This window comes from Neolamprologus brichardi, chromosome 9 (genome assembly GCF_056152115.1).
Source record: "Neolamprologus brichardi isolate AB-2024 chromosome 9, ASM5615211v1, whole genome shotgun sequence".
NCBI lineage: Eukaryota > Metazoa > Chordata > Actinopteri > Cichliformes > Cichlidae > Neolamprologus > Neolamprologus brichardi.
This window is the reverse complement of record NC_142112.1, coordinates 29,024,614-29,037,166: the sequence shown is the minus strand read 5'-3', so window position 1 is coordinate 29,037,166 and position 12,553 is coordinate 29,024,614. Positions and strand designations below refer to the sequence as shown.

The following is a 12,553-nucleotide window of genomic DNA, read 5'->3' as shown; positions in this document are numbered from 1 at the left end:
GTAAAAAAACTATGCTGCTAAATTAGCAATTACTACACAGTTATGAATAGTCACTGGTAAACAGAATTTACCTGATGACACTTGGGTCACACTGCAGCTTTCTGCTGGCTTAATACAGTCATAATTAATAGCTTAAAGCTCCAGTAGTAACAGTAGTAGGCACAAACACACACATAAAATCACAAGAACTTGAAAACAACCCTCCTCCTGCAGCTTTACTTTATTTATTATCTGTTCTAAGCCCTTCTTACCACCAGACAACCGCACAGCTTTTTTATTACTAATATTAAACATCACATTCGTCACATCCTTTATTCGAGCTTCTGTTTTGCTTCTTCATTTGCAGTATTTATTCTGTGCTTGTTGTGAATTAATATACAAGACAAAAATTTTTTGCATGTGTAACAAATGTGCCCAGTGTGTAAACTGCACACCACTGTACACCAAAACTACCACTACTCAAATTACCTAACAAATATAAATGGTTGCAGTAAAATGAAAAACAGAGTTTTTTAGGCTTATTTGTAGGCAAGCTACTCAATCAAACACCGACTTTTTCATGTTGACAGGTCCACAGGTTTGGCTAAGGTAGAATGGATGAAAAAAGGATGTAAAACAAATAGAAACAATCCCCTGGACGTCCTTATGTAGGACAGTTCCATCTAAATGGCTTAGTTTGTTGTCATGTGGGAAAATCTCTAAAGAGGTTGAAGTTGTAAAGAGGTCATATTTCCAACTTAAGAAGGGGTGAACGAGACCTGCTCACTCTCTAGAAGAGATGCCTCTTTCCAGGTCATTGCCTGGTCTCTCAAAACAGGGCAGTGAGCATATTAGAAAAGGTAAGCAAGTGTTAGATTTCATCAGAAACCTTGACGGTGTGTTGGACTTGGCTTCCTTTTATAAAAATCATTTGAAGTTTAAAGATTTGCTGTGCCATCATATCAGATGGGAAACTAGTCCGTGCATGGAGGATAGACAAGCAAAATAAATGTTAAAAATAATCTCACGTCAGGTGGGAAGTTCCCTAAAGAGGCCACAACTCCTGCTTGTTCAAGATGCAGGGAAGGACACTTGCTCATTTTCTGCATGTGGGGTCCCATTTCCAAGTCTTACCCTATTCCCTCAAACTAGGGCAGCATACGTGTTGGCCAAATGCCAGGGTATTGATTTTATGGCAGTTGTGAGAGTTGTAACAGATTTGTAAGCAGCAGACTACAGTTGCAGCTCCCATTCACCCTCAGGCTTGACATACAGTATGGACTCTTAAGCATTTTTCTAAATTGTTTTCATTGTAATGTGCTTTTTTTTTTTTTTACTCTTCCAATGGTTCCACAGAGTCCCGTTCTAATAGATTTAACTTCTCTCTGGGATGAATTGCTTGCACAATATTAAGTACAAAAGCAGCGCTGCCTAGCTGGTGATAAATTATGCAGCCTTTATTGTTATACCTTGTTGCTTGGTTCGAGAACTCTTCAAATCCCCTTACTTAGCTTTATATGTTTCAAAACACACCAGCCAATTAGGGGAAAGAAATAAAGGAAGGGTGGCTTCAGATGTGTTATCCAGTTGTATTTTGGATATGTTTTTTTTCCCCTGTTGACCTTGTTTGTAGCCCAGATATTTTAAACTTTTATGTGCTTTTGTTTTTCATTTTAGCTATAAAGGCCGATAAAGGCCTCTTGTAATGGAAGGTTTGCATAAAAAAGGACCAGAAGTTAAAACACGCAAATGTGTTAACACCTCAGTATCAAGACTCTCTTTGTTCAGATGTAAAATGGTATTCATGTCAGCGTCTTTGTATTGTAAATGAAAGTGGGCAAATAAGCATAATGGCTATTCATTTCACTAAAAAGATTTTTATGGATTCAGAAAAGTGTGTTACTCCAGCATAATGTTGCCTTTAACACTTATGTAATGTAAGATCAATACAAGGTAAATTCTTACAGTAACCGGATTTTTTAAATGGTATAGCCATGTATGCCAATACTCATTCTATATGAATTTTAAAAAAGATAGTCACTGACAATATGTATAGAGTAGTCAAGGTGAAGTCATGGCAGTGCACCCTCTGTCAAATCTAAGGTTTTATATATTACAACATACTAAAAATGTTCTTATCAAGTCTTAAAATTAAGTAAATACAACCCCAGATGAACAACAACACATGCCATATTAAACTCTGTTGCAATGTCTGAAATAATGCATATATTTGATAACTATTGGAGCCACTTATCAGCAGTGATAACATAAAAGAACTTGGATGAATTTTGTTGGGGTTTTTTTCATTGGTATAACATGTTTGTGGTAATATGCTGTGTTTAGTTTTCTCCAAATGTTGTGCTGTGCATTACGGCCAAACATTTCCACTTTGCTGTAACCTCTCCAAAGGACGTGGTTCCAGTAATGTGGTTTGTTCACATCCAGCTTTATAAAGCTAAGTCAAACTGCCATGTTCTTCTAAAGGAGAAGAGGGCTCTGCCTGTTCAGTCTTCAGTGTACTGTTATAAACGTTAACATATGACTCAGGGGTCTCAAACTTAAATGAGCTGTGGACCACTGCTAGCACCGCTGTCTCGTTGGTGGGCCACTTTAGTGTTTAAATAGTACAAAAAACCAAACAAATAAACAAGAAAACACCCACAAATATTAGCAAAAATGTGTTTTTTGTTTTTTTTAATTTCAAGTACTGTATAAGGAGACAAAACTGCAAATGTAAACACATTTGTTTTTCTCACTTTACATCAGACATGCTAACTGAAGCCTTTGGTCAAACACATGGCAGCACTTCTATAATTTTGCTCATATTCAACAAAATAAAAATGCAGACATAAGTATACACATTAGTTTTTGACTGCTAGTGAACATTGTTTTCTTTACAAACTACTGAACTGAACTAACACAGCCAACCCCTCAACTATTTGTACTCTCTGCTCATATTGCCTTGATAAATATTTTTTTTCCTTTTAAATGACTTATTTTAACATTGCACTCAACAACAAAAAAATCTCCCTAACTAAAAAAGTAACATCATGGCCAAACTGCATTATAGCAATAGCTCTTTCTCTAAGATAACTGCACGTCTTTCCTCTTTTGCATTGTATTAAAACACACGCTCAATGCCCCAGACTAACAAACTCCCCAAACAACAGCTTTTGTAGTGGTGCTCACACTTGCTGATGATGAGTCAGTGCATTTTGATTATCAGCGCCTTGCTGCTAACTCCTGTAGAAGCAGGGAGGGTGTTTCACATACTGCTTTTATATTTTGGCTTAATTTTTATTAAATAAATAGCGACACAATAAATTATATGATATTTGGTCATTCATCTGAGGTTGTATTTACCTAATTTGAAGTCCTGCAGGGGAATAGATTATTTTTTGTTATGTTCTCTTACATAAAACATTAGAATTTGAAAGAGGTGTACTTTCTTTTTTACCATGACTTTACACACGTCTGCAGGAGTCTCACTGTGAAACAGATGTTTTGGACTATCACACTTAAATCAAACACATAGTTAATGACGTAATTGTTTTTTGTGTCAAACAAAATGCCAAAGTGGGTTATTTATATAAAATGGATTAAAATGAAACCTTTTCTTCACGGGGATGTTTTGAAACACTTCATTTGTTCTGTGTAGGGAATCACAAAAGAGATTCTTGAAATTCGGCTGAATTTACTTGCTTGTGTCCAAAGGGGATATATTCATCAACACCCAACTGTGTCTCCAGATGCCGCAATCTTTACACTTATGCTGGTGATCAATATGAGTGCTGAAGTGTGCTGGTTTGTGCTGCTGGGTCATGTTTACCATGCAGTGTATGGCAGACACAGATCTCTATTTGCTGGCGTAAAGAATTCTCTCAAAATAACACGAAGCTGACAGAAACTGCTGCTGGTACGCAGCTTTGTGTTTCTGTAAGTACCACATCTGTCCTGTGTTCAGAGGAAACGCATGCAGTTGAATGACATGATAATGTCATATGATCAGATTATATAACACTTGATGACTATGAAATTACATGTGGACATTTCGACTGATAGCACTTATATAATTAAGTGTATATCTTTAAAACCCCATAGGTTTATTTGCATTATTATACACTCATGCTACTTGTTTAATATACAAGTACATGCTCATTCTGTAGTATTGTTTGCTCTGCTTGTTGCTTTGTTGGCAAAAAGATATACTTAATCACATTACCAAGAGTGAAAAAACAGAAAATATAGGCGTTGTAAATGTTTATATGAATAAAGATAAATAAGGGACTCATTGTGCGGTTGTGCAGGAAAATGTATTTAGTTCTATGTATGATTAAGGGAATATGTGAGCCATCTGTTGTACAAAATAAATATACTGCTACACTCATCATTCAGACACTTACCACCCCGGTTAAGTGTATAAGAAAAAAAAATGCAAGAGTTTGTTTGAATGTGCACCCTTAGAGTAAAAGAGGATTTCTGAATGTAACTTTAATTATGGCTGTTATAGTTTATGTACACATGCCAGTAACATGCACCTAAACAAAATGGATATAATGGCATCCTGGAAAAAAGGTGATTTCTTTAGGGTGGACTCATTCACATGACGCAACATCCCATTGCTTTTATATTAAAGTTTTCCTGAATTCTCTGAATACGGTAAACCTGACTTTGTAAGTTAATGTGTGAAATTATGTAAATAAATATTCAATAAATATTCATATTCATAGTAAATATCACAATCTGGAAATATCAAAAAATCTGTATCACAAATGAATATATTACATATATATTAAATTATACTACGCCTTTATAAGTTGGTACGGTTGTCTAAATACAAGGTTATTGCGGCACCATTGGTAGGTGGCCGCTGGGAAACATGATGACATCATAATATCCCATATAGATAAGAACATTCAAGGTCCTAAAATGTAACTATGCATAGACAATAGCTTTATGTAATAAACAAGATTGGGACAAATACATTTTTGTGTATTAAGCTAAAGTTGCTTTCATATTTTTTCTTCTTCTTCTTTTTTTTTTGCTAATTAATTTTTACTAAAAGATTACAAACAAGAGAAAACAGCAAGGATGCCTTTGTCCAAATCTGCTAGCAACTCTAAAGCTTATAATGAGCTCATTTATCTAATCTGTATTCAGACCAAAGTATAAAACTGACAGGTTGGGGTCTTGCAGAGAATTTGGTGCTATAAAGGTTGTCTTTGATTTTCCTTAAGTCTTGCCAAGCAACGAAGCGTGTTCCAGGAAGTAAGTGCACCATGCTGTTGATAATAGCAATAAATACAGCATGTGGTTCTGTTGATACAACTCATCATTTCTAATCAAACATCTTTGTTTTGTACTGAAAAACCAACATGATTAACTAACCATGCTTCATTAGCTTTGTACTGTCTTTAAACCTTTATGCAAAGATATCACTTCAACTTTAGCTTTTTGTGAGAAATATGCAATGCATGATCTCACACACACTGTGAAGTAACACTGAACTTGACATAATATCAACTGTATGTGCAGTAATGAAAATTTAGTAACATTTAGACAATTTTTAAAGATGGGTAAGTGTCAGGACAGAAAGCTACAAAAATCAGCACCGAGAGAATTCATTAGTGTTGTATAATAAGTTAGTAACACCCTTTTGAATCACTATTGTAGTCATTTTTTGCTATAGGATAGTGGAAATCTTCTAGTCTTTTGAAATCCAAGACAGGAGCTCATGAAATATTTATGGATCCGAGCAAACAACAGGATATGTAATTATCATCAAACACAAGAGTACACAATGGCTGCAATCAAGCCACTTCTGTCTCTCTGTCAGTCAACCCAAGGGAAAGGTTAAGTTTCCCTCCTACTCCACTAATTTCTGCTGACCTTTCCAAAGTGATGTCTCTAACCCAGTAAAGTTTCTTCAGATTTCTCGATACTTATTAAATCAGTCACAATACAATCAGCGTGAGGACTGTCTAAAAATAAGCAGGCTCCTGATGGTTTGTGCCACACTCCAGCAGCCCCACGGAAAAAAAGGAGCCCTTAACATATTCTGTTGAAAAGTGTTGCCTGGATGAGACGATGACACATCCTGCCACGTTACTATGACACTGGCAACGATCCAAAGCGGCAGACGAGACTTGAAAGCACAACAAGGCCATGAAAAACCATCTTGAGAGTTTACATGGAGATTTTCTGTTGCTTTTAATGTTGATTTACCATATAAGAGAGCATGATTCAGCACTGCTTCAAAACCTTTTGGATCTTTTTTTTTCTGGCTAAGCAGACAGTTTGAAATGAAATGAAATATACTACCGTAGGTGGATTTTAAAATTGCAAGTTGTTATCCGAAAGGTAAAAAAAATGCATCAGTAAACATAAAAGGACCACATATTTTGTCTATATTGACATGCCATTGGATACTGCATATGTAAAAGCTCTATAAGAGAGTTTTTATGTGGTGCATTTGCAGGATGGATTTTAGATTGGACTGGGCAGTTGCACACAGATGTTAAGTGGGAAAAGTTTTACAAATATATTTCTATCAGTAATCAGTCAGATATTGAAGTCTTAATTCCTAATTACATTATTGTAATTGTCATGAATAGTGTTGTCACCGGGAGACAATACTGATCCAAAGACTCACATTTTTACATTTTCCTTTCCTAATGAGAGTTTTTATAATTCGATAAATAATGACATACAGCAACTTCCTGTATCAAATGTGGTCTTCGAAATATGCTCCAGCATCAGTTTGTTAATTGACATAGTTATTGTCATGAATCAGTTAATTGCTGACACAATCTCTCAATTTAATATGCAAGAAAAAAAATGTGCAAAAGCCTGTATATTATATATAGCCCCTATAATTTACACTCATTGATATGCTTGTCACCAAATGCCTCTGACACCATCTATCTGTCGCCATTTCATTGCATTTTATTTAACTGCAGCTATACGTTTTTCTGTAGTTTAAAGCTAAATGCAGTGCATGCTGTAATTTAAAAATTTAAGTCAATACCGAACAGGTCTGATAGAAACAGCAGATAATTTCATTGACTTGACAAACCAGAACTGGGTGCAAGAGAAACAAACATAATAAATAATAAAATAATAAACATAATAAAACAATGTAGTTGCACCAGGCATCAAATAAGAAATGAGCCGAGGTAAAATCATTAGATTTTATAAGAATGAGGTGATTAAGATAAACAAAATGAATTTTATAGGGTCATTACCAGGCTTGCCAAGACATAAATGGAAACCAATACTTTCACAGCCCATACTGTCTGATTTAGACCAAAAACCCCCAGAAAAATCATTAAATATACTGACACTTTTTATTTTAAAATGTGTTCTACTCTGCTAATTTACTGGCTTAAAAGCTGAGAAAAAAAGATTTTGCAGAGAGGTCAGAATACCTATCTAATTTAATATTTGGAGCCACAGAGGTTCAGTCGTGGATATCTAGAAGGAAAGGCTAATCCCAGTAACCCCTCTGGCAGATGTTAGACCTGCTCTTGGCTATATTTCACTCCTCTGGGTTGTAGCGCACCACTCAGAAACTATAATGACCCTCCATGTTGAATTGAAGTATTCCTTGAGTCTTCAACTTTCAAAGCTCTTCATTTAAGGGCTTTCAAGCTGATTTTTATTGCCTCATCTTAATAAAACTGGTCAAAAAAGTTCATCTTGACGAAGCTGCCTCTTTTAACCTTTACCCCTTACTGTCTCATTTGCAGTACTGTTTTTTACACTTCAGTGCATTCCTGTCATAGCAAGACAAAACTCTGTAATATGTCAGGGTTTCTCCCTGGAACTAATATATCGTAGGTGTTGTAATAGACCTTATCATCTCTGAATATTTTTATTCACTATTAACCACATAGGGCTTACCTAGTATAGCATAGACACAGCAAAAGGAGCTATGCTGTCACATAATAACTACACAGAGCTATGCTGTCTCTGTAATGACAAAATATAGCAACAAGCACCTTTAGCTCATAATTAGCCCTCTGAGAATATGTAACTTTTTAAAAAAAATACTTCTCACAAGTCTTGTCAAACAGTGAAAGTAATCATCCTGGCACACATCAATGACTTTTCACATTTTTCTTTTCCAAAATATCAAATTAGAGTACTAATATGATAGTTTAGAATTCAAAGGGTCGTTAAATAACTCCCTGTTATTTTTTATTTGCAAAATAAAAAATGGTTTTATGGGAATGCACTATTCTAAGTCTTTTGCTAGGAAAACGGTAAATAGCTACAGTAAAATGTGAAAACATACATGGAAATACAGTGTATAAGAAAAAAAACTGAGTCTATACATTTTCAGTGAGCTTGAAAGTCAGTATTTGGTATGACCACACAGTCTGAACCCTTGTAAACAAGTTTTCCTGTACTTTAAGTAGTGTTCAGTGTTCAATAGTCCTCCAGGCTTCTTAAAGGACATCCAAGTTCTTCTTTGGCTGTCTTTTGTTCCATTCTCTGTCAAGATGATTCCACACTGCTCCTATAATGTGGTGGACAGGGCTCTGGTGAGGCCAGTACATGACTCATAGTGTTCCACTGTTTTGTTGTAGTTGTTGTTGTTGTTGTTGTTGTTTTTTAACTATCCAGGAATGTTTTTGCTACATTTATAGTCATGCTGAAAACCGAAGCAGTTGCCAGACAGATGCTTTCCATGGTACTTATAGTACTTTCCTACTTTTCATAATTCCATCAGTTTCAAGAAGATTCCCAACACCACTGGCTGAAACGCAGCCCCAAACCATGACAGAGCCACCTCTATGTTTTAGACATGGCTTCTTCCCTGTCCTCCTCCAGACATCCTCCCATCCTTAAAAATGGCTTTGTAGCCACACTGAGATCATTTCCGATGAGGCTTTGGACACTTCCCTCTTTTTTTTCACCAACTGTCCAATTTCCTCATTTTTTTAATGGACAGAATTAAAATGGAATGGAATTGATTTTGACATTTTTTTATGCTTGAATCATTCATAGGTAAGTGTTAAGCGACTCAAAAAAAAAGCCTTCCTCTGAAAATGGTCAGGTGCAAGGAAAAAAACAGCCAGTGTGCAAAGAACATAGTTGAAATTGCAAGGCAGTCTGGCTTCTTGGAAGCAAAAAATAAGTAAATGGTGGAGGGGAGCTCAAGACTTCTGCACAGTCAGAAGTCAGTGCAACTCATTCAAAACTTAATCACCTAAATATAGTGTTTTTCGAATAATAAACAAGTACTTTCAGCATCTAAGCATAAACTGTGAGTCAAAACAAAGTATAAAGTGGAAAACACAACACTGCAAAATGGTACATGAACCAGGGTCTCCCTCTCATACTAATGACTCATGATACCCTCCTTCCTCCCTGTTAATGCACAGTGTCTTGCTCTTAAAACGTTCAACAATAAAGGTGAAACAAGGAAAAGTTGTGTGCCAAAGGTAACCAAAAGAATGGCAGCATTTATGTCCCTTTTGTGAGAATGACACATCGCATAAGTCTAACTAAGTCCTTCTTTGGTTTATGGTAAGTTATAACATCTGGTTGTTACAGAGTTAAACGGTACAAACATGACAAACATATATCGGTCTTATCAAACATTCAGCAAGAAAGTTAATATATTTTTCCTCAAGTTATTTTTTTCTTCAAAAACCTCTAAGAAGTAGACAAAAGTGTAACACTGATAATAGATCCAATCTCCAGCTCTTATTCACTAATTGAAGCAGTACATTCATCTAAATGCAGTGTTGGGAAGGTTACTTTTAAAATGTATTCCATTACAGAATACAGAATACATGCCCCAAAATGTATTCTGTAACGTATTCCGTTACGTTACTCAATGAGAGTAACGTATTCTGAATACTTTGGATTACTTAATATATTATCATGCTGTTTACAACTACGTGAATGTACTATTGCTGTGATTTATTACTGTTACTGAAGGTCCGCGGCTCCAAACCGTAGTAAAAGGACCTCTGGCTAATAGTCGGTTCGTGTCAGCTCGTAGCCGAAAACTAGCTTTACTTTGTTGTCTGGGTCAACTTTGCCAGAGACAGAGAGAGGCGTTGAAAGGCTGCTCCAATGGAAGTTATTGTTTTTGGAGGAAAACACGAACACAGTGTACAGTCGAGTCTTAATAGCTTACTTACAGCTGGGCTCTTCAGGCACTCTTCTTGGCTGCAGTGGTTATTATTATATTTACATGCTTCCAGCTCCCGTTTTTGCTCGATGACAGCTCGTACTTTTCCTTTTTCTCCTCCCTCGCTCACAGACACATAACGGGTATGGCAGTCCATTCTCCCTGCAGCACGGACTACACTGCCTATGAGGCTACATTCTTTAGAGCTATGCCGGTAGCATTCTGCCTATTAGCTTAGCACAACAACAGACGCTCTCTCACCCAGGAAACACGCAGAGAGAGAGCGGCACCCTGTAACCATGGCAACCGTAACGCTGCCACCTGGAACAACAGAACGTAGCTGTCAAACAAAACCCAAACAGGCCTGACTCGCGACAATATGAAACACGGAAGTACCGCCGTGTAATCCATTTATTTCAACAAAGTAACTGTATCCTAAATACCACCTTTTTAAACGGTAACTGTAACGGAATACAGTTACTCATATTTTGTATTTTAAATACGTAACGGCGGTACATGTATTCCGTTACTCCCCAACACTGTCTAAATGACAAATGAATGATCTAAAAACCTACACAATTGGACATTCATCACAGTTCTATCGAGTCTCCCCTTAAATGAAGTCTAAAAGAAGAGCTACACTTTTGCTTTGAGTGAAAAAAGCAAAGGAAGAATATTATCCATTACACATTGGAAGACCTGTTGTATTGTACTGCAGTTTGCACCACTGTAGTCTTCATGGTCACACTTTCTGCTCCTTATTAAAACCACAATCAACAGCTTTCCATCAGCTGACAGCTTGGAGGTGTCCCACAGTGCCTCTGAACTGGAATTGATTATAGCAACTTTGTTGGATTTGGAGTGTTTTCTCTTTGTGTGTGTGTGTGTGTGTGTGGTTTTTTTGCTAGTAAGAAGCTGTAGTCAGTAAGGTGTGGAAGCATGCATCACCAATCATGAAATGCACCAGCAGTGTAATTTATAAATCTATGCAGATACAGCTAATGGGCTTCAGGTAACATTTGAATTAAAAAGTGAAGTGTGGCTAGAACGTTTCTAAACCTTTTGCTTTGCTCGGAATGATACAAAAAACAGAAAAACATCCGGTGTGAGGGTCAGCGGTGACTGGCCATACTGGTTGGAGCTGACAGGAAGGTAAGAAGTACCACAGATACCAGTTATTACAACTGTGTCTCTCAGAATAAACAACACCTCCAGCTTTGAGAAAGATGGGCTTTAAGATCATACTGGGCTTCACATCTGTCAGACGAGAAATTTGAGATGTGGTGGTGCTCTGGTACACCTGGTACACCAATTTGGACAGCTAAAGCCCGCACAGGTTAGAAGCCAAATGCCTTGTTTCAGTAGTCTAGGATGGCGGTGGTTTAATGGTGTGTGGGATGTTTCTTGGCAGACTTTGGGCTCTTGCTGTAGAATTCTGCTTTATTTTAACCTTGCTTATGACTCTGGGTGTCGTATAAATTTTGCACTCTTGACCTCCACTCAGGGAATTTAGGGAAATGACTAATCTGGGGGAACTTGTAAGCTGATCCGATCACTGCAACATTCAGCTGCACACTGGAGTGAATTTTAAAATGGACTTCTCCTTTTTACACTGATCCATTATCATTTGTATGTCACTCTGTGAAAGCATTATTACTCGCTGTAAGCTTCGCTTTAAGGCCACAAATTATCCATCTTCTTATGGTGACTGGTTTCATGAACATGACAAGAGAATAGACGACTTCAACGGCCTCCTCGGTATTCAGATTTGAATTTAATCACCACCTTTGGCATGCTGTCAAACAGAGGATTTGGGGAATGAATTATTATGTGATGCAATTATTTCAGCATGGATCAGATGAATGTTTACAGTGTCTCGTGGATTGTGTGACACTGATAGTTCAGGTGGTTTTGAGAGCAAATAGATGCCCCACTTAGACGAGTGTTGCTACTACTGGGCTAAATTTTCATCTCTGGCCAGCTTTTCTATCCTTGTATTAGTGCAGAAGCAAAGAACAATGCAATTTAATGCCCAAGCCTTCTGATGGGATGCAGCTGTTTTATAGTTATTGCTTGGGCAACTGGGTGTTTAATGCCCATGCGTTCTTTGATAGAAAATGCAAAAAAGATTTTAGAAGCACAAAAGACTCACTAATTGCACCATGTGCTCTTTAAACATTGATCTGGACAATTTGAGACTCGCAGCACCATTACCTTCAACTTTTTTTTTTTTGCCCTGCCATTAACTCTTGTTATGGCTTTAATAGCATCTTTCAACCTCACTGCTTCTCTTTGCTCTTTGTGTCACTGCTTGTTAATAGACTTATAGTGGACAAATAGTTCGGAGCCTTTGCTTAAGTAAACTAACGAACGCTGTATCACACTGTAAAAACATTCTCTTTCACCTAAAAAGCCCTGCATTTTCAA

At 36.9% G+C, this 12,553-nt stretch overlaps 1 protein-coding gene across 3 annotated transcripts in view; it reads right to left on the bottom strand.

Annotated features, from left to right (window-relative positions):
* Positions 1–12,553, bottom strand: part of ralylb (RALY RNA binding protein like b) — a 116,985-nt gene that overhangs the window by 86,257 nt on the left and 18,175 nt on the right. Inside the window, exon 1 of one of the 3 annotated variants that reach the window (XM_087846260.1) lies at positions 10,137–10,208. The exons of the other annotated variants lie outside the window; for them this stretch is intronic. The gene's annotated coding sequence lies outside the window, so the exon portion shown is untranslated. Of the gene's footprint in view, positions 1–10,136; positions 10,209–12,553 lie in introns of those variants that run through there. 3 annotated transcript variants of the gene reach the window in all.